A 23,085-nucleotide genomic window follows, 5' to 3' on the forward strand; every position below is an offset into this window, starting at 1 on the left:
GAGGTAGGAGACAACTGTTGCTCTTGAATTGGTAAATTTCCATTGTTTCTCTGCTCGTAATGTAGCAGAGGATTATGTTTATACTCACAGCCGGACACTCCACATATTTTATCAGAGCAATACGGTGGGAGATGTTTCTTTAGACAGATACGACATATTCCATTATTCTTCACTAAAGCCCATTGTTCATTATGTGCCATGCGCAAAAACCCTTCACAACAATTCAAGGAACTGCAGTTAGCAGTACAACCCACACAATGACTTTCTTCTCTGGTTATTTGTTGGTTATTTTGATGAGAGTCGGTTGACACGTCATGTGCTACGATACTTTCTCGACGATGGCCACTTGGAATTTGTTTCTTTGAAAAATGTCCTTAATTAGATAATGAGTGCGCGTTAACTTGTCTACCGTTATGGTTTCCATATGGTACTCTAGAGGGTTTGGAAGGGTTTTCTTTTATATTCGAAAACGCTATAGCACTGGTGGCCGAGGCCAGTTGATATAACCAGGAATTAAATGTGGCGAGACTTATGTCCTGAAGATTGAAACGATATTCTGCCCAGCGCAATTGTAAATGCGGTGGCAGCTTGTGCACCAATTGATGTAATAAAGTAATGTTATATAAATGATCGGGCACTTTACATGCCCGTACGGTGGCACAACAGTTCTGTACGGCTACTGAAAATTCTACCAAAGTCTCCAGCTTACTTTCGTCGACTGCTGGAAGCACAGTTATTTTATCGGTTATCGTTTGAACAATGCGTTCGGGTTGACCGCAGAGCATCCGCAAAGTTCCGATAACTGTGCCGACGTTCTCAGGATGCATTAATAAGCTTCTTACATCTTCTAACGCTTTCCCATGGAGGCAGTTCTGTAAGCGTATCAAATTTTCATGGGCGGTAAAACCACACATTTCCGTGGTGTTGTTGTATGCGGATATAAATAACGGCCATTCTTCCGGACTGCCGGCAAATCGTGGCAGATCTTTCGCAAACGATTTCCGTGCATCTTTTTGTGCAGATGATAACTCCGCTTGTATTGTATTGATGTTCTGTGTCGGGTTTACCGTATGTTATGGTAATGTTTGCGGTGGTACCGCATGGACTGGTTCACTTTTCACGAATCTATTCTGTGACTGCGCGTTTTCTTCTACCCAGTCTTCTACTCTTAAACATTCATATTCATATAACATTAACATTAACATAACATTCATATTACTTGCAATGCTTGACTCGTCATCTGAATCATCGGGTATTTCAGTGAGAAGGGCGTACTTCTTTTCGATAAATTGCATCTCGCATCGCCTTTCTTCTTCTAGCTTTGCAAGTAAAAGTTGTTTTTCTCTAGCGGTCGACCGTACTGACGATGCTTTTGAAGAGCGAGAACGCGGAGGTTTCACCGTTTTACATAGTAGCTCATTGCCTTTCATGTTCGATGCCGAAGCCTGCTGATCGTTTGGCACATTTTGCGGCGTGGTGGGTGAAGGATCTTGACTTTGTTCCAAGGCCAGTTGGCTTGATATAGTTTGCGCGATTGTATTTTCTGCCATCTCAGCCTTCGCCCTACTTCGTGTCATACGCTCGCTTGTCGACATCTCACCTAACCTCACTTAGTGACGAACGGCACAAGGTGCTGGAATAAATGTTTTTATAATGTTTGAAATTAAATTTACTTCACACTTTATGAATTTGATCGCGCCAGTTTATCGACGGATAAAAACATTTATTGTCGTTTATTTATACTTAATTCCACAACTTCACAATTCTGCTTCGTTCGTTTTTGCGTTCTTGCTTTCTTGGCGTCTTTCCTCGGTCTCATCCTTCCTCGCTCTCTTCTGTCAATTCTCTGTAGTTCATATTCACGGCAAGGTTGGATCGTTGCAAGGTTGGATCATTTTCAAAATTACCGTTAACACGACATTCGTGTTTTGACGTTCGTTACAGAACTTTTAACGCTTTCCTCACAGTCATCAATCCTCGTCACAGTTACTAGTAAATGGACACCTCTCCCCTTCGTTTCCTATCCAACGATCCGTAAGGCATGGTGATCCCTTGTCAAGGATGTTGTTTGTTTTGTATCTTCACCCGCTCCTCACCACACTCGAAGGCCTTTGTATCAATCAGAATGACCTGATCAATGCTTATGCTGACGATATATCGGTGATTTCCACTTCCCTTCCCAAAATCGAGTTAGTGCGACAAACAATAGAAACATTCGGGTACTATTCTGGTGCGATGCTAAGTATAGAAAAAACAACAGCACTAGACATAGGACACATCACCACCAATAACACAATAGAAACACCATGGCTTCGTACGGTAGAACGACTACGACTTCTCGGCATTCTATTCACCAATAACATCCGTGAAGCAATGAGCAACAATTGGGACATTGTCATAGAAAAATTCTGGTGGATGGTGTGGTACCACAAAAGAAGAAACCTTAATCTATGTCCAAAAATCACGCTGCTTAATACATTCATACTGCCCAAGGTTTGGTTTACAGCCTCGGTGTGTGGTGCTCGAGAAATGGACATAGCAAAAATAACGTCTCTTATAGGCTTATTAATCTGGAGTGGAAGTGGATGTACTAGAGTTCCCCTACAACAACTTGCTCTTCCAAAATTGCGTGGAGGATTAAACCTTCACATTCCATCCATAAAAGTTCCAGCACTGCTATGTAACCGTTATATAACGCACAGAAACAGCCTTTGCGTAAGCTCCGAGTAAATTAATAACGTAAATGAAGTAAATGTCTTAAGCAGCTATCCATGCCTAAAAACTGTAAAAATACATATGGTGGCTATACCAAATGGATTGGATACCATAATAACGACAAAAAGTCTGACAAAAAAGATAACAAAGTCTCTACCAAATCCCAAAGTATGCTTGGAGACACCAACAAGAAATTGGCGCAGGGTCTGGCATAACATAAGCAATCGAAAGCTAAATTCCGAACAAAGATCATACCTATATCTACTGGTGAATAATAAAATAAAAAATTGTGCCGATCTTTTTCGTCAATACCGCATTACATCACTTACATGCCCACACTGCCCAATGGATGAAACACTTAAACATAAGTTCTCGGTGTGTCACCGATCAAAACCAGCAAGGGCAGTTTTACAAAGACGACGTAAAAATATCAGTCCCAACAGGCAACTATCCTACGAAGATCTACACGTTCCTGAGTTAAGTGGTTTAAGTGCAGCAACTTGTAGTGAAATACTTCGCATATTTTCAAACTATATCATCCACATCGTTGGAAACAATGATCCTGTGATTGATTTAGATATCCTTTCCTGTTGTCTGTTGTAAATAATGTTAAGTAAATAAACACATGTAATAAATATTTTTATAAAAAAAAGTCATGGTTTATTTTTCCCGCGCAAATTGCTACAGTTTCGTGAACGTTCATTTCGCGTTATCGGCATTATCGTGAAAATCTGACGGAAGCTAAGATGGACAAGAAAATAAAATCTGCTCAGCACAAAAAACTCGTCGCAGTGGAAAACATTAAAGCGCTGGAGCGCTTTAAGCAGAACTTCAAACCCGATAATGTAGGTGAAATCCCGGAAGTTATGGAGGGTTTGGAGCAACACAGACAGGACTTTTTTGCCGCGGTGGCAAAGCTGGAAGAGTATGACGACACCAGTGAGGCGATTCAAGCCTGTATTACTGACAGGATCGATATGGAAGAACGCTGAAGGCGGCTAAAATCGTTCCTTAGAGAAAACCAGCGGAAGGAAGCCAATTCGCTCAACGACTCCTTATTGGCTAACTCAACCCTAGCGTTTGGACGGCCAAACACATCAAACATTCGTTTTATTTATTTATTGATTTATTTTTATTTTATTAATTGCTCGGCCACGTTGGGTTTCAGCAATAGTGCTTACTGACTATAGTATACAATTATTCACGAAGGAGTTGGAAGGAGTTTATGGTACGGAAAAGGAGCGAAGACGGGATCGGTAGACAGGATAGGATATGTTGAAATCGAACAGATCAGAAGTACTGTTAAAAGACGACATAGCTCTTACAAAAGGCTCATTGCGAGCAAAACGTGTACGACATATAGGTAACTGGAGACGAAAACGATAACGTAAGGTGCGACAAGGTGCATACAAATGTAAGCGCGACAGAAGTGAAGGAGTATCAATCGTATTGAGCAATATGCCAACGACGAAAGAAGCCTGAGCGACCGAGAGGCGGTGCTCCAACTTGGCAAGGCCTAATAGAGTGCATCTATCGTCATACGAAGGAAGCGGAATAGAGTGATGACCCAGCGACCTACGAAATACGATCCTTGTAAAACGTCTCTGGATCCTCTCAATCCTTTGGAGCAGAGATAGTTGGACAGGAGACCAGATGACACAGGCATATTCTAGTACGGAACGAACCCAACAACAATAAAGGGACTTAAGACAAAAAGGATCACGAATTTCAGTGGACATGCGACAAATATAACCAAGACTTTTGTTGGCCTAGTTGATGACATAGTCCGTGTGCTCCTTGAAAGAAAGACTCGGGTCAAAGAAGACGCCAAGATCCTTAGACAAGGACGCACGGGGAATAGGGGCATCACAGACACTATAAGCATGAGTTATACTTGTAGAGGATCGGAAGAAAGACAAGACAGAACATTTTTCACGACACAGGACTAAACCGTTAGAAGCACACCATGTAGAGAATTTACAGAGCCAGGATTGAAGGACTAGACAATCAGCTGTAGAAGATACAGGAAGAAAAATTTTAACGTCATCCGCATATAGCAAGAAGCCGTTAGGAGGAAGGATCGAAGTACAGTCATTGAGGAAGAGAATGAACAGTAAGGGACTAAGGACACTACCTTGAGGGACACCCGAAGAACTAAGAAAACATTCAGAGAAAGAGCCACAGATTTTAACTGCATATGAACGATTCTCAAGATAGGAGTTGAACCACGGCAATATAGAGCCACCGAAACCTAGTTTTCGAAGCTTAGCAACAAGTAATGATAGAGGTATACTGTCAAATGCCGCTTTGAAATCGGTATAGATAGTGTCTACTTGCTTACCACTAGACAGGTAGTGATATCGAGAAGACAAAAAACACATTAGGTTGGTGGACACTGAGCGATTGGGCATAAAGCCGTGTTGTTCCGTAGAAATATAATTTTTTACACAAGGCATTACAGATAAATGGACAATTGACTCGAGGATTTTAGAACACGCACAAATAATAGAAATGCCTCTGTAGTTTGATGCTAGTGTGCGGTCACCTTTCTTATAAATGGGAACAAGCCAAGCTAGTTTCCATTGACTAGGAAAAATCCCTACACTAAGCGAGCGAGAAAACAGACGAGTGAGAATAGCAGCGAGGGTATTGCCACATTTTTTCAAAACACAGGCAGGGATGCCATCGGGGCCTGGTGAAAACGAAGTTTTAAGTTTGGATAAAACGGATTTTACTAGGCTTTCACTTACAACGACTGAATTACATGATATCACATCAGAGGGCGTGTAAGACAAGCCTACGTCCAAAGGAACCTTAAAAGTACTAGGATCGACAAATACACTAGAGAAATGTTTGGCAAACAGGTTACATATATCAGGATTGGACGTAGCAGAGGACAGATCAAGAGACAGGGTGGATGGAAGGCTAGCAGAGCCTCGCCGAGAGTTCGCAAAACGAAAGAATGACCCAGGATCAATAGTGAAGCGCATTTGAAGACGCCGAACGTAGCGACGATACAGATGGCGATTAAGAAGACGATAAGCCTTAGCCGCATATTTTTATACACAAAGATTGTGTAAAGTATTATTTAAACGGTAGGCGCGTTGAGCGCGGTTTTTGTCCGATTTTAATAGACGTAAAGCTCTGTTCGACCACTTAGGATTAGGAGCGGGTTAAAGGAGAGGACAGCAGGAAGGGAAGGCGGAAGTGATTACATTAGTAAACGCTGCTACAGCTTGATTTATGTCACAGTCAGCATCAATAAAGGACCAATCAGTATCGGCTAATACAAGATGAAGCTTTTGGTAGTCCAATTTCCTAAAATTGAACATACGAGCCGTAGGTATTCGTTGGGAGGATGCAGGGCGAGAGTGCGTAAGGAGCACGCTTGTCTCAAGAGCAGGATTATGATTGTCTAGCGCAACGAGTGGAACAGGTGAAGCTATGACGGGGGAGCAGCACTCCAAGAAGGCAGCATTGGCAAATAGAAGATCTAATTGTCTTCCGCGTATATTTTTTATGCCGGATAATTGCAGCAAACCGTTTACCGACATTCCATCAAGCAGAGAAACATTTTCACAAGATACACCAGTAGGAATGAACTGATTAACGCACGATGCCGACGGTTGCCAGGAGAGTGATGGTGAATTAAAATCACCAAGTAACACCATAAGATCATTTGGTTTAAGTTTGCCAGCAACGAAACTAACACTCTCATGTAAAACGTCAAGGACTACTTCGGAAGAACGCAAATCGGGTGGGATGTAAACGGCGCCGATATAGATTGCAAGGTTTTGAAGCTTAACAATTGTCCAAACAGACTCCAGCGAGTCGAACGGCAGTGATAAAGTTGACGTGTTCAGCACGGAAGAGCAGGCAATGAGTACACCACCACCACGGCAACGGTTACTGTTGAGAGAATTTCGGTCGCAGCGATAAATGTCATACGCATCCTCCGAGATAAGAGAGGACGGAATTGAGCCATCGAGCCATGTTTCAGTTAACACCAACACATCCATATCAAGCTCAGATAGAGAGAGGCGTAACTCGTCTAGTTTTGTGCGCAATCCTCTTACGTTTTGATAGTAGATGTTTAGTCGATCGATCGAAGGAATGAGAGAGTGAGATGCGCCGGGAGTGCTCTCGCTGCAAGTTATTAACGGCGGAAGAGAGTCGGACGGATTGTGTGTATTAGATGCAGGGTTAGCTTCCATCAATTCGGGTAAAGTCGGTAGTTAATGAAAATCTTCAGCCGGATCAGCCGGTTTACGCTTGCTGAAAGTACTGCGTATAAGGCAAGCTCATAGGACCATGATCGGGCGAAATAGTGAAATCAGCGTTTCGCAGTTGTGTCGTGTGGTTGATAGAAGGTGGCGATGAATGATGATCCGATTCACGGGTAACAGGCGCAGAAGGTGCATGGGATGCTGCAGTAGTGGGTCGCCAAACATTGACGGAGCGGGGATTAAGGTCGATGAACTCCTTAAAAGAGATCCCGCGAGGCCAGGTTGAAGCAGCCAAAGCAATAGCCCGGTGCGAATCCGGTACACCAATTTTAAAAGATACGTAGGAGAGCGTAGAAAGATCCCGGTCGCGTCGTACAAGGCTCTATACCAAGATGTCGTCTGTCCCTATGTTGGAACAGGCCATTTCACGGATCGCTTCAATCGGAGTATCAGGAGCAATACGGGAGATAAAGACCCAAGTACGTGGTGGGCGTTCAGGAACGGTCGTAATATTGTTGTAGGACAACCCTGTACCCAATGACAGCATAGCGCGTGTAACGGTATTGGTAGGCGACGAGTCGGGAGAGCGATCCATCAATCGACGTTTGGAAGGATTCTCACCAACAGCTTGATGGGTGAGCTTAGAGGCCGCAACTGGATTCGTGGTCGTTGAGTGCGTAGCAGGAATCGCGGAATGGTGAGCACTCGATGTAGTAGTATGCGTGGCAAGATGAGAGTTGAGCTTGTTCATTAGTGAGTTGAAGGAAGTAAGAAACTCACGGTGCATGAGATCAAGCCCCTTGATGCCATGCTTAACACTTTGACCGCCGGCCTGACGTCACAGTTTGCGAGTGAGCACGTAGCGCATGACAAGAGAGCGATGAGAGCGACAATTGTTCGTGCGACTATTATCACTCTTTTGTTTCATTTCGATAAGCGGCGTAGCACATGTCGTTCTCGTTCTCTCTTTCCTACCTCATTCGTTATCAAGAGAATTGGTGAGCGTCAGATACAGAGCTGAGCGGTGAACAAAGCCGTCGTGCGATTTCATATGACGCGGCGCTTAAAGTGTTAACTTCATCAAGCGTTGTGAGTAGTGGAGCCTGTGAGTAGTTGCGTTCCATTGAGTGAGAAGCAGAAAGTGAGTCGATGAAATCTTTCACGGAACGAATTGATGATGCTGATTCCTGTTTCATCAAAGCTATCTCGTTTCTAAAACAATCCAGTGAAGAGGAAAGTTCAAGTCGCAAGCCAGCTGATGTCGCCTGCACAGAACGTGAGGTATCGCGGAAATCGGACTGCAACGATTCCAACAGGTAGGCAGCGTCACGAGAAAGGCCGTGCGAGAAGCGTAAAGTGTCAACGGCCCGCAAACGCTGAGCACAATCCGCGCAAGCCCAGAATAAATTTTGTGACTTCTTAAAATCACGCAGGAGCGGGGTTGAAAGCCCAATGCACTTATCGTGGTAATAGTGTTCACACAGACCGAAGCACGGAATTGGATCGTTGCTAATAGCACCTACACATTTCTTACAGATCACGGACGCCATCGCAAAATAGCGCAAAGTTCAACTGCACAGTGAGTGGTCACAACAACCGCAGGTGGATCACAATGTTTATTTGTTGAACCGTACAATTCACAGGTGCCGCACAAATTTGTGATACGTGAACGCGCGAGTGCAAATTAACCGAACTAAAACAGTTCAAGCACTTGAACACCAAGAAAATCGCGGTAAAAATCAACTTGGAAATAGCAGAGTGAGAAAGCACAACCAGCCGCTATGAGTGACAAGTGACAAGTTTTCCCAAAATCGAATTACCAACGTTCGACGGTGATTCAACGAAGTGGTTGTCATTCCGCGATCGCTTTGTCGCGATGATTGACGCAAGTGCCGAGCTGCCGCAAATTGCAAAACTGCAGTGCCTACTTTCGTCCTTGAAAGGTGACGCTGCGGTTCCCTTCGAACATGTTGCTCTGACCACGGAAAACTATTCAGTTACCTGGGCTGCGCTGCTTAAGCGATACAAAAACTCACGGATGCTCATTCGCGAGTACTGGCGACGGTTACATTTCCTACCTGCGATTGTAACAGAAAGTGTCGATGGCTTGACGACGTTGGTAGATGACTTCGTGCGATATGTGAATGGGTTTCAGAAGCTACATGAACATGTCGACTCATGGGACACGCCTTTGTCCAACATGTTGCTAATGAAGCTGGACAATGAGACCATTGTGGCGTGGGAAAGACATTCTGTGCATAAGAAGAAAGATAAGTACAGCGAGTTGATAGAATTCCTACAAGACCGAATTCGAATCCTAAAATCGAGCCAGTATCTCGTGCGATCGGATTGTGGCTCCGATCAAGGTGGCCGGGGCACATCGGCCCTCCGCACCACGGCGGTCGGTAACCAACGCTGCTTCTGTGCAAAGGAATACTCCCGTTTCATCGACCATTCAACAAGTGAGCTGTCCATTGCAGTGTGCAGACCCTTTTCGAAATTGCAGTGTGGTTCGAAATTGCCGCGTATTTTTAGCCAAAAATACTCAGGAGCGACGGGAAATTGCACGGTCAAAGGTTTTGTGCTGGAATTGTCTCAGTTGTTCCCATCAAGTGAGATCGTGCAAATCCGAGTATTCTTGCCGTTCGTCAACCACCACAACAACCTACAGTCGCTTTGTCAGCTCAATCAGATGATGATTTGGTGTTTCTCGAGACGGCTATTGTTTTCATCGTAGACGATTATGGAGAAAAGCATGAGGCACGGGCGCTTCTGGATTCGTGTTCTATGTCCAACTTCATTTCGGATACGTTGGCTCGGAAGCTCATAACACCTCGAGCGAGGGTTAATGTATCAGTGTCTGGCATCGGAACATCAAGGCAGCAGATAAAGGGTTCGACCACGGCGATCGTTTGTTCAAGGAACCTTCAATTCACCACCCCATTGGAGTTTCTGATCCTGGATACACCCTCGGCGGACATTCCCACCTCACCAATCAACGTGCCTACGTGAAACATCCCGGATGTAACTCTAGCAGACTCCACGTATCACATCCCAGGCAAGGTCGATGTGGTCATCGGTGACGATACGTTCTGAGAGTTGCACACCGGACGTAAGCAATCTCTCGGTTCGGGTCTGCCTTGATTGGTAGAAACGCAGTTTGGATGGGCGGTAGCAGGAAACACATCGCATTCGTCTCAACAACATCGGGTATGTAATATGGCAACGAGCGACATTCCGTTGCAAGCCATATTGACGCAGTTCTGAGAGAGCGAGACCATCTTCGACGAGCCCGCTCTATCTCTGGAGGAAGACATGTGTGAACGTCATTTCATCGCTACTACAACCAGAGACCCATCTGGCAGATATGTCGTACGTTTACCACAAAATCCTAATTCGAATGTCTATTTTAGGAGAATCTCGTGGAACGGCGGCTTAAGTCTAACCCTGCAATGAAGGAGGCAATAGGTATAGCAGGTATAGCAAATTCATGTCGGAGTATGAGCGCTTAGGGCACATGAAACAACTCTCCGAGCCGGTGGACGATTCGTGTGAACACTACTATCTCCCTCATCACGCGGTGCGTAAGGAATCGAGCACAACCACCAAAGTCAGAGTAGTCCAAAGTTGACGCGTCGTGCAAGACATCTTCTGATTACTCCTTGAACGACAAACTCCTGGTTGGGCCGGTGATTCAAGACGATCTGTTCACCATCATCGTTAGTTTCCGGTCTCACGCAGTCGCCCTGTCAGCAGACGTTGAAAAAATGTAACGCCAAATTCTCCACGATTCTCGCGACACTGAATACCTGCGCATTCGGTATAGAGGAAACACCTCAGAGCAGATTCAGACGTTCTAACTACAAACGGTTACATATGGCACGTCTTGTGCACCCTTCCTAGCAACAAGAACGCTAAAGCAGATCGCTCTCGATCACAAGATGCAATACCCCCGAGCAGTGGATCCTGTATTGCACGATTTTTATGTGGATGACCTGCTAACGGGAAGAGACGAGTTGGCAGATGCAATTGAAATGCAAAGGCAGATTTCCGAGATACTCAAGCAGGCTGGATTCGTGTTGAAGAAGTGGGTGTCGAACGTACCCGAAGCACTAATCGGCATTCCTTCAGAAGTCCTGACCATCCTTCCTACTCACGAATGGCAAGATCCCTAGTTTGTATCGACGCTTGGTCTGGTTTGGGAGCCAGCAGTTGATATGCTGCGATATCGGATCGATCTACCAACTGCTGCAACGATGTTGACAATGAGGCTAGCTTTGTCCTACATCGCCAAAATCTTTGACCCGCTTGGCTTGCTTAGTCCCATTATCATCGCTAAGCTCTTTATGAAACAGCTGTGGAAGTTGCAGGAAAACGGGAAGCCGTGGGATTGGGATCGTGAGCTACCATCATCAAAAGGAATGGACGGCATTTCATTCCAAGCTGCATTCACTTCGAGAAGTGCACATTCCGCGTTACACTTTTCGCGCTACACATATTCGCGGATGCTTCTCAGGTGGCATATGGTGCTTGCTGTTACGTCAGGGCAGAAAACGATTCAACAACATCGGTGCAGCTGTTGGCAGCTAAGTCTAAAGTAGTATCGTTGTCGAACACACATTCTATAGCGAGACTCGAGCTTTGTGCAGCGCGGTTGGCAACGCAACTGTTCCGGAAGGTCAGTCAGTCCCTCAACGGCGAATACGATGCTTTCGCTTGGACTGATTCCATGACCGTGCTACATTGGCTCAATTCAGCACCACGGAGGTGGAAGCCTTTCGTTGGCAACAGGGTGGCACAAATTCAAGGAGAAACCCGGATCAAGTGCTGGAGGCATGTTCCTGGTGTAAACAACCCAGCAGACGATGCATCGCGAGGTCTATTACCAGACAAATTGCAATCCTGTGAACGATGGTGGCATGGGCCACATTGGTTGAGCAGCAAACAGGAAGAATGGCCTATAAGAGAACCTGCAATTGAAGAAACTGCAATTGAAGAAGAATAACCATCAATAGAAGAAGAACGTGTTACACAATCACGAATAGCTGCAATGTCGATGGAGGACGATTTCAACAATAAGCTATTTGCACGGTTTTCAACCTACCTCAAACTTCGTCGAACCATGGCATATTGTTTACGTTTTGTGCAATGCATGAGGACACCGCAACCCGCAATCACGTCACCGACAGCCAAGGGTCACGCTTCGATTTAGGACCTGTTTATATTGATTGCACCTCCATCTCGAGACGAACTCATCCAAGCTGAGCTTCAGTTGTGTCGGTTAGCTCAGCAAGATTCATTTGCGGACGATTTACCCGCGGTTAAAAACGGCAAGGATGTACCACGCAATTCGAAGCTGAAATAGTTGTCCCCCTTTATTGATGAGGCGGGAATCCTGCGTGTTGGTGGCCGGCTTCGCAACGCTCAAATAGCGGAATACGCGAAGCATCCTATACTTCTTTCTGCAAAACATCCGCTCGCAGCATTGTTAGCAGTCGCGTATCAGCAGAAGTATATGCACACCGGTCCGGAACACTTGTTATCCATACTTCGTGAAAGCTTCTGGATAATCGGTGGCCGAAAATTGACGAAGTTGGTTTTCCACCGGTGTCACAAGTGTTTCAAGGCCAAACTCACACTGGTGCAACAATCCTTTGCAGATCTTCCGACATCAAGGGTTACACCCACGAGATCGTTTGCTGTGAGTGGTGTGGACTATTGCGGTCCGGTATTGCTGAAATCGCCTGTTTGCAATAGAAGTCCTACGAAGGTATACATCGCCATTTTCGTGTGCTTTGCAACACGAGCGGTCTACATTGAGTTGGTGAATGATCTCACTACGGCAGCTTTTTTTGGCAGCGCTAAGGCGCTTCGTGGCTCGCAGAGGCAAAATCGCGAAACTTCGCAAAATCTCGGAAACTCGCGAAAACTCGGATAATGCCACTACGTTTAAGGGAGCTGCACACGAAGTTCATTGCCTCTACGAGATGTTCAAGTGCAATAGCGAACGCCTCGAAATCTTCAACTGGTGTGCCAATGAAGAAATTCAGTGAAAGTTTATTCCACCTGGGGCGCCACACTTCGGAAGGCTGTGGGAGGCTGCTGTACGATCCGCTAAACAGCACCTAATACGCACGATAGGAACTACGAGCCTCACTCAGGAGGGAATGGAAACATTGCTAGCGCAGGTCGAACAGTGCTTAAATTCAAGACCCCTGATTCCGCTTTCTAGTGTGCCATCGGACACGCAACCGCTCACTACGGGTCATTTTTTGATAGGGTCGAACATGCTGGCGTTGCCACAAGTTGATAGGAGTCAGGTATCAGCCAATAGATTTGGTGCAAAGGCATATGCAGCATATATGGTCGCGTTGGTATCCGGAATATTTACAGCAGCTTCAGGCCCGGGCCAAACGTTTAATAGTTCCACCAGTATCGCTATAAGAAGGGCAATTGGTAATCATAAAGGAAGACAATATACCACCTACCTTGTGGCCAATAGGTAGAATAACACGATTGCACCCAGGAAAGGACGGCGTGGTTAGAGTTGTAACACTTCGTACAGCTGCAGGAAAGGAGTAAAGGAGTACGCGCAGCAGCTAGATTGGCAATCCTTCCAAATCCAAACATAGGTGAAGACAATTAACCTCGAACACCAAAGTTAGGAGGCGATCAGCGCGAAGCACATGCGTAATGTAAACAACCACACCGCACATACACACGACACTATACACGAAGTGACAGATCGACACTTGCAACTTGTATAACACAACACCACATTTGCTATATCTGAGGCGAAGTTGGATAGAGATACTTCTTCATTTTCTTATTTTTTACCATTGTATTTACTGAATGTTTTAAAGAAATACTTTCTTTGGTGACCGGAATGTTGGAGATTGTAATTTGGAAATTATTAGTTCGAATTCCAAATTCGACCTGCATTTAGAGATAAAATAGGAAATGAACTCAGAGGCATAAATAAGGATAACAGAATGAACTCAGAAATGAATAATGTAACGAACTCATGGTAATTGAATATGCAGTAGCAAACGGACATTTGAACGAGTAGCATTTCTTTTCATAATCGGCAAAATTTTTTCTAATATCGGCATTATATATATATATATATATATATATATATATATATAGATATATATATATATATATATATATATATATATATATATATATATATATATATATATATATATATATATATATATATATATATATATATATATATATATATATATATATATATATATATATATATATATATATATATATATATGCTCTGTAATGGGATGGGATCCGAAGCCCTCCGAGGGATAACATAGGCTCTCCCATCCAACTCCTATTCCGACACGTCCTCGTCGTGCAGAGTGGTAACATGTGCCTCCATATATCCTAGCTTGGGTACACGGGCTAGATCCAACCCCTTGGGCGGATGGTGGCATATGGCGAACCAGGAGGGGGGTGGGTATCCCGGGAAACTGGGTGCCTGAACGTCGGGGGGGCAACCCGACGCTAAATAAAACGGCCACGTGGGCGCAGGGCCAGTCACCCAGTCTCACGTAACAACTGACTACAGAAAGCACCAGAAGGATACGAAACGGACTTAACGATACCGACCCAACGCAATGCCCCCGGACAACGATAAAAATGGGTTCATGGAACGTACGCACTCTTAGCAAAGCCGGAGCCTTGAAACAACTTGATGACGCCCTAGCCACACTGAGCATGGACCTCGTAGCTCTACAAGAGATTCGGTGGCTAGGGAACGGTGTGCACAACAGGCGTGGTAAGCAATGCTACGACATTTACTACAGCTGCCACGACCGCCACCACGTGCTCGGAACGGGTTTCGCCGTAGGTCCCCGGCTGAAATCCGTAATCATAGATTTCAAGGCTATAAACGATAGGCTATGCACCCTGCGCATGCGAGGCAAATTTTTTAATATAAGCCTCATAAACGTTCACGCCCCTACCGAAGATAAAGAGGAAGAGGAGAAGGACCATTTTTACGGCCGCCTCGCTAGAACTATAGATGCGTGCCCCAGGCATGATCTCAAAATCATCCTTCAACGCAAAAGTCGGTAGGGAGCCAATGTACCGCCAATACACTGGCTGTCACAGTCTGCATGAGCACAGTAACGATAATGGTAGTAGATTGGTCCAGTTCGCCGCAGCGAACAATCTGGTTGTAGGAAGTACCAAATTTGCGCGGAGGGACATTCACAAAATGACGTGGGCGCACCCGGATGGCGAATCCTTCAACCAGATCGACCACGTGTTAATAAGCCGCCGACGACAGTGGAGCCTGTTAAACGTCAGAACTTATCGAGGAGCCAATATCGATTCCGATCACTACTTGGTTGGCTTAGTGATACGTTGTAGAATCGCCCGCCCCCGCGCCAATGGGGGCGGAGAAAACACGCAGCCTCGGCTCAACACGGACTCTCTAAGGGACATTACTGTCCAACAGGAATTCAAAGCCGCTTTAGACGAGTCTTTACTACCAGAAAACAGATATGAAACTACGAGCGAGAGGTGGAACGCTCTAAAAACAAAAATAATAAACTGTGCAAGAAATATACTCCCACCACGTCGTGGCAACACCAAATCTGGCTGGTTCGACGATGAATGCAGACAAGTGACCGAACGTAAGAATACTACATACCGAGCAATGCAGCAACGGCATAGAACGCGGGCATGCGCAGAGGAATATTCACGGCTCAGACGCGAAGAGAAACGAGTTCACCGCTCCAAGAAGCATGCTTTGGAAGAGCAAAACATGCGGGAACTCGAGCAAACCAGAGCGTACGGACCAACACGAAAGTTTTACCAAGCGATAGCAGGTCACCGAAACAACGTTGTACCTAAGGTAACCTGCTGTCGCAACAAGGATGGAGATCTGGTTAGTAACCAGCCAGAGGTCCTCTCGCGGTGGGCTCAGTACTTTGATGAATTACTCAACGACCAGTTAAACGCACAGCTAGAAGCGCCACTAGCAAATAATGTCATGCTACTGCCACCTAGCATAGAAGAAACACGAAAGGCTATCCGTCGGCTGAAAAATAACAAGGCACCCGGAAAAGACGGAATTGCAGCTGAACTGGTCAATAATGGAGGTGCACGACTAGAAAACGAGATTCATCAAATTGTTACTGAGGTGTGGGATAGCGAATCGATGCCTTGTGATTGGAATCTCGGCATCATCTACCCCGTATACAAGAAGGGAGACAGGTTGGACTGCAACAACTACAGGGGTTTTACGGTGTTGAATACCGCCTATAAAATATTCTCCCTGATCCTTCAGGATCGCCTTGTCCCGCACGTCGAAGAGATAGTAGGAAACTATCAAAGAGGATTCCGAAACGGAAAATCAACCACTGATCAGATCTTCACCATGCGGCAGATCTTGGAGAAGATGGCTGAATACAGAAACGACACATACCATCTCTTCATAGACTTCAAAGCCGCATACGATAGCATAGCCAGGGTAAAACTGTACGACGCTATGAGCTCTTTTGGAATCCCGGCCAAACTGATAAGGCTAGTTAGAATGACTATGACCAACGTCACATGCCAGGTGAGGGTGGATGGAAAACTCTCAGGACCTTTTGCTACCACCAAGGGTCTGCGCCAGGGGGACGGGCTTGCCTGTCTCCTATTCAACTTGGCGCTAGAGAGGGCCATCCGCGACTCGAGGGTGGAGACTACGGGAACCATCTTCTATAAGTCAACCCAGATCCTGGCATACGCTGATGATATAGACATCATTGTTCTGTGGCTCTCCTATGTAGCAGAAGCCTACCAAGGGATCGAGCAGGCGGCAGAGAACCTCGGATTGCAGATAAACGAGGCAAAGACCAAACTGATGGTGGCAACATCAGCGGGCCTACCAACAAATAATCAGAATCTACGTAGGCGTGACGTGCAGATAGGTGAACGCAGTTTTGAAGTCGTCCCACAATTCACCTATCTTGGGTCAAAGGTCAGCAACGACAATAGCATGGAAGCTGAGTTGCGCGCAAGGATGCTGGCTGCCAACCGGTCATTCTACAGCCTGAAAAAGCAATTCACCTCAAAGAACCTGTCGCGACGAACGAAGCTGGGACTATATAGTACCTATATAGTACCAGTACTCACATACGCCTCTGAGACATGGACACTGTCCAAATCTGACGAAGCCCTCTTAGCCGCGTTCGAGAGGAAGATGCTCAGAAAGATACTTGGCCCCGTATGTGTGGAAGGACAATGGAGGAGCCGATATAATGACGAACTATACGAGATGTACGGCGACCTCACTGTCGTACAGCGTATTAACACTAGAACCGCCGATGGGACTTTTTTGTCCCATCGCACTCGAAAAAGGGGTGTTATTCCGCTTGCCGTCGTGACAAACCATTGATATTTTCTGACTTTCATTTATTTTGAATGATCTTTCGAATGCGCTAATAAAAATAATTGTATTCCATATGGTTCTTTAAAAAAATCATTTTTATCCTAGAACCGCCATATGGGACATTTTTGTCCCATAACCAAATTTGATTGTGATGGCTGGCATCCCTGCTGTCAACGAGTGAGGGGTGTGCTTCTGCAAGTCTGGCAGCACTGGCGTGTACGCATTTTGTGACAAGGCATGTCAATACGAATAGAACAATAAAAGTGCGCGAAAGTATTTAACTACATACGTGCTTTTACTCTTGCTTACTACGTGCTTATGTTTTCGCTATATTCAATCGGCTAGTCCATAAAAGCATTCTGCCGTACACTCTAGCGCAATTTTATTAGTAGCACTGGTTCGTCGTCTTATAAAGATGTATTATACCTAATTATGGAGTTTATTAATTATTTAACCACAAGAAAACCCTTAAAAAATTATAAACATGTCTAAATATTCACACATAACGAATGGGACAAAATTGTCCCATGTGGCGGTTTCAGTAAGGTTGAAAAGTCCGGCGGTTCTAGTGTTAAGCTCGCCAGGCTCCAGTGGGCTGGCCATGTTGTACGGACGACCCAGCCCGTAAAGTCTTTTTAGGCCGTCCACAAGGACAGAGGAGGCGTGGTAGGCCCAAATTGAGGTGGCAAGATGGCGTGGAGGCGTCCGCCATTAAGGCCGGGATAACGGACTGGCAGACGAAGGCGCGAGACCGTGAGCGGTTTCGGACACTCCTGAGGCAGGCCAAGACCGCAAAGCGGTTGTAGCGCCGGATAAGTAAGTAAGAATATATATATATATATATATATATATATATATATATATATATATATATATATATATATATATATATATATATATATATATATATATATATATATATATATATATACATATGTATATATGTATATATGTGTAAATAACATGGAGAATTCTGAAACAATTCTCGCACTACTTCTGGAGAAATCCATTGATATCCGCTAACCACCTTTGAGCAACCCTGGAGAATTCAATTCTCGCACATTTCCTGGAAAATTATTAGTTTTTGCCACTTCATGTTGGTAAAATGACGCTTTACCTAATGATGCTGCTCATTTTAACTTTTCACAATAGAATAATCCATATTATTCTAACCTTTCCACGATGGGTTCGAAGACATTTTGTGTGTTAGTGAAAGCGACGCTTCATATAACCACACTTTTTTCCGCTTATTGTTCCAAACTTGTCCATTACGATTACAGCTTCATTATACACTTTTTCACGTATAAAACTATTAACTTTATTCAATAATTATAACTTAGGAGAAAATTATATATTCCTCACCTTTTTTTCTTGTATTCCGCGTTAAATTCCAAAATCCTCGACGCCAGATAGTAGTAGCGTGGCCGCTCCTGTCGGTAGTCGTCCATGAATAATCCTGTCAGTCGTGTCTTCGCGCGTCTCGTCTGTGTGTGTGTCTCGGGTTTCGACAACCCAATTAACAATTGCATAAGGTCAATGTAAACGCCAAAGGTGTATACCTAAAGTAATATGCTACAGGTAGCTACTCGTGCCACAGCATCAGGTCCTAAATGCAATGATACAACGCGTGCCAAAGGCCACTTCAATGGAGGTAGTTGATCGTCTTTCATGATTACCAAGCCGCCTATGGAAAGTTTATGTTGTTTACGGCTGATGTTACGTTGATTATGCAATGATGTTAAATACTCCATGGTCCATCTAAGCCAAAAGTTTTGAGATAACTTATATATCAATTGACAGTGGGATAGTCGGTTAGTTGGTATATGCTGTAAATCGGCTTCTGGCAATGCCTGGGGATCTCTGAGTAATAAAAAGAGTGCTGGTGTTAAAGGTGATAAATCATTTGGATCTTGTGAGAGTGGTAATAGTGGTCTTGAATTCATACATCCTTCAATTTTTGTTAATAGAGTACACATGGATTCGTATGAAAGTTGAGCTGTGCCAAGCTGCCGAAGGGGCCGTCCATAAATTACGTAACGCTGAAATTGGGATTTTTCGACCCCCTCCCCCCCTATCGTAACAAAACGTAACGTTGGAGGAGACCCCCCTTTCCAAAATTACGTAACGCATGATCGAACACCCCCCCCCCCCCCCCCCCCCTATATACCGATCAGTAGCCTTGGTCGTACGTGATCGTACGAAATAAGCGGCAGACCTCGAAGATGATCGTATCTGCTTAGCAAATCCGTAACGCACAAGGATTGCGCAGGAAGCGCAAGGCTCGCGACTGTATGTGCTTTACTGATCTGAAACGTTTTCCCGCCTAAGGCAGATACCTGCAGCGACACCTGCATAGAGTCTGGCTCTTCTCGTCGAGTACCGCCCGTCCATTTAAGACACAAGGGTCGATATTGCCCTTCCAGTCCAAGCTCGTGAACGAGATCGTCCTCGACAAACGTCGCGGACGATCCGTCGTCAAGGAATGCGAACGTTTGAATCACACTATTTTTTCCTTGTAACGTCACCGGAACGTAACGAAGCAATACATCAGATGACTCCGTAGCGTGCGCATTACATCTAGGCATAACTGTCGTTGGTGCTGTTTCATGCTTCGCAGGATCGTGCAGCAGATCGTGGTGCATATACCCGCAACCAACTTCATCGCAGGTTAGCACCATAATCATTTTCTTAAAATAGATACTTAAACTTAGTTGAAACCAAAACATTTCACGTTTTTATCTTAAACTTACTGAGATGTAGGCCATCAAAGTGTAAACTTTGTGTTTTTGTCCCAAATTTGAGCTATTTTTCGACCGAACATAAACCATCATATTTTAGTATATGATGGTTAGATTTTGATAATTAATGTGTCGTTGGAGAGGTTTTTTGTCATACTTTGATGTTATATCTGAATATTTTGCAAACACTTGTTTTTAAAGTTCATAAATGATTGAAAACCAAACATCACTGCCGAATTTTTGGATATTTTCATTTTGGAGAGTAAATTTTTTTATGATTCGACTCGATTTCACTCGTGAGTCGTATATCATAGGAAAGATCAACATTTTTCCTACGTTTTGACGTTGAAATTAGCTGCGACCATCCGCGACCCCGAAAGTTATTGAACTTTTTCTTGAAAATAGCACGACCGATTTTGACGTGTTGTTGTATGAGCCACGAGTATCGAACTACCTGTCATAAACGGGCATTTGAAACAAACGGGCATAATAAACAAAGCTGTAAAGAGAAAAACAGTTTAAAAAAGGTCGTAAGATAGGAATCAGCTCTTTTCAAAACTAACCATGAAAATCTCGGCTTTTTAGCGCGTAATACTTTAAAAAAATGTTTTTAGTAAGGAACGTACTCCGCCTTTGTTTAAATTCTTAACAATAGTTGCTGATGCTGTTAAGTACTACACAATAATGTAATGTTGTGAGCGATAATTATTAAGGTTTTTTTTCTGTCTTGACGATTTTAGTATAGGACTGCCCTGTATAGTAAGTGCAATGGTATTGAATGAAGAAAAACTGCAATAGCACGAGGAATTGATTTTCATCCCGGCGTTTGTATGGCCGTTACCCACTGTGCGTTGATGCCAAAAGGCTCCTTTACGTGGCATGCGTTGCTGTGCTGACGCAGGCATTTGCGGCACAAATTCTCCGTTCTGATGATGTTCCATCGTTCATGCACGTTCAGGTGCCTGAAACGTCTGCAACTCTCCAGACTATTACACCCAGTTCTACAAACTGCACAAGTCTGACCCGTAACGTTGCGCCCAACTGACGAATTGTTGCGTCCATGGCTTGTCCATGGATGGGCGTGGGTGAAGGGTTCCCCTTTAGGCTGTCTGCGTTCATCAACCTTTCTCTCCGTCTCGCCATTGCCGAAGGAGTGAACCCTTGCGCCGGCTATGTCATCGGCCAACTCTCCTATCCAGTTTCCGAAGTCAGTTAGGTTGACTTTGTCTCTGGTGTGTTTAAAAACGGCCCAATTAGTAAACATACTAGGAGGCAGTCTACTCACCACTTCGTTTAGTAGCGCTACGTTGTACATGTATCCATGTAGCTCTGACAGCTCTATTGTAGCACACAATTTCCTCACTGCCAACCCAAACCGCTGCACCGTATCCACCCGTTCCTGCTGTGGCTGCGGCATTCGTCGCACCTTCTCGATCAGGTCCTCCACGATCAGCTCCGGACGACCGAACTGCTTCCGAAGCGTCTTCATGGTCAAACCGAGGCCCGTTGGTAAGACCAGGTAATGGTCTACGGCCTCTAATGCTTCGCCACACAACGCCTTTTGTAGTCGCAGGAGATTCTCCTGCTCGCTGAAGCCACACAACTCAGTCGAGGATTCATACGATGAGATGAACAGCGGCCACTCTTTCGCTGCCCCGCTGAATCTGGGTAGGTCGCGGCTTGTCGCCTCCCGTGCTGCTCGCTGACTGTCGTTCAACGCTGTCACGTCGAACCCCCTTCTCGTGGTGAACTGCGATGTACCAGCTTTAGGCCCTGCACTCGTAGCATCACCGTACCGGGTTTGAGCAATCCTTGACGGATGACCCAATTGGTACGATCGGTCGACCGCATTTCTCCACTCGGCGTATTCGCAGTACATAGTAGGGGTCGGAATGGTTGTGTGCTGTTCGACAAATGGTGGTGCAGGCGCCATCGCGCGACCAACGTTGTCGTGTCGATGACCTCCAGCTGCGTCCCCATTTTGTGTTCGGAAGACGGGGGCTTCGCATTCTTCGTCCACTTTCTTCCGTTCCGATTCCCGTTGCCGAAACGACATTTCGCGTAGCGCGAGTTCGCGTTTCAGCACCTCCAGTTCTTTTCTTTCTAACTGAAGTTTCTCCATCTCTAGCTCGTACCACGAAGCTAGATAGGCATCCTTCGGCTCCCCCGGTGGACTCGCACTCCTACCGCCGTTCTGTCGCAGTGTCGAGTACGCCAACGATTCCACACGCTGGTCATCCTGCAGGGGATCCTCTCTTCTACTCTTCGATGGCCCCGCTGCTGGGCTCAGGATCGTCGGCGTCTCACTTTTGTGGACTCCTCCACGTCTCGGTGTCGATCCTACCAATAGGTCGCTATCGGCTCGATGCGCCTGCTGGTCACCACAGCTTTCCGGAGTATATTCACCCTCCATGGCACTTCTCACACTCTAACTTGCACCAATTTTTTAATTTGTTACGGATGTAACAAGAGTAGCGAAACTGCTAAACAAAAAACAGATCTTTGAACACCTTTTTGAAGGGAGGGTTAAAAATTTGCTGCGCTTTATTTGCCTGTTTCTTCGCTACTACCGCTTAATCCTTCCCTGTCTCGTAACGTTACGAATTCCCTTTCTCGATCATCCGGGTGGTCTGGCTGATCGAGGCAGCCGAATTATCCAACTAATCCTGATTGACAGCACCGCACGACTGTTGTTTACCAACAATAATATACAGGTCGATGCGTTTAGCCTAGAATGACATGTAACTGTTTGAATTTTGTTGACGGTAAGATTGAAAACTACAGTCTTGAGACTTGAGACACACGGCTCTTAAACCTGTGTTTTACACGGTGGATTTTTTCATGGCAATTTTCTGTCAAACCTCTGTTTTGGTATTTTATAAATGTCAAGTTCGTATTCCCTATCAAAAGATATAAAGAAATAAAAGTGCAAAACTTACCCAGGTGGGCGATCATTTGTCAGTGGCCAGTGATAGGATTGTAATACGTTACGTAACAG

This window comes from Anopheles gambiae, chromosome 2, assembly GCF_943734735.2.
Source record: "Anopheles gambiae chromosome 2, idAnoGambNW_F1_1, whole genome shotgun sequence".
Lineage (NCBI taxonomy): Eukaryota > Metazoa > Arthropoda > Insecta > Diptera > Culicidae > Anopheles > Anopheles gambiae.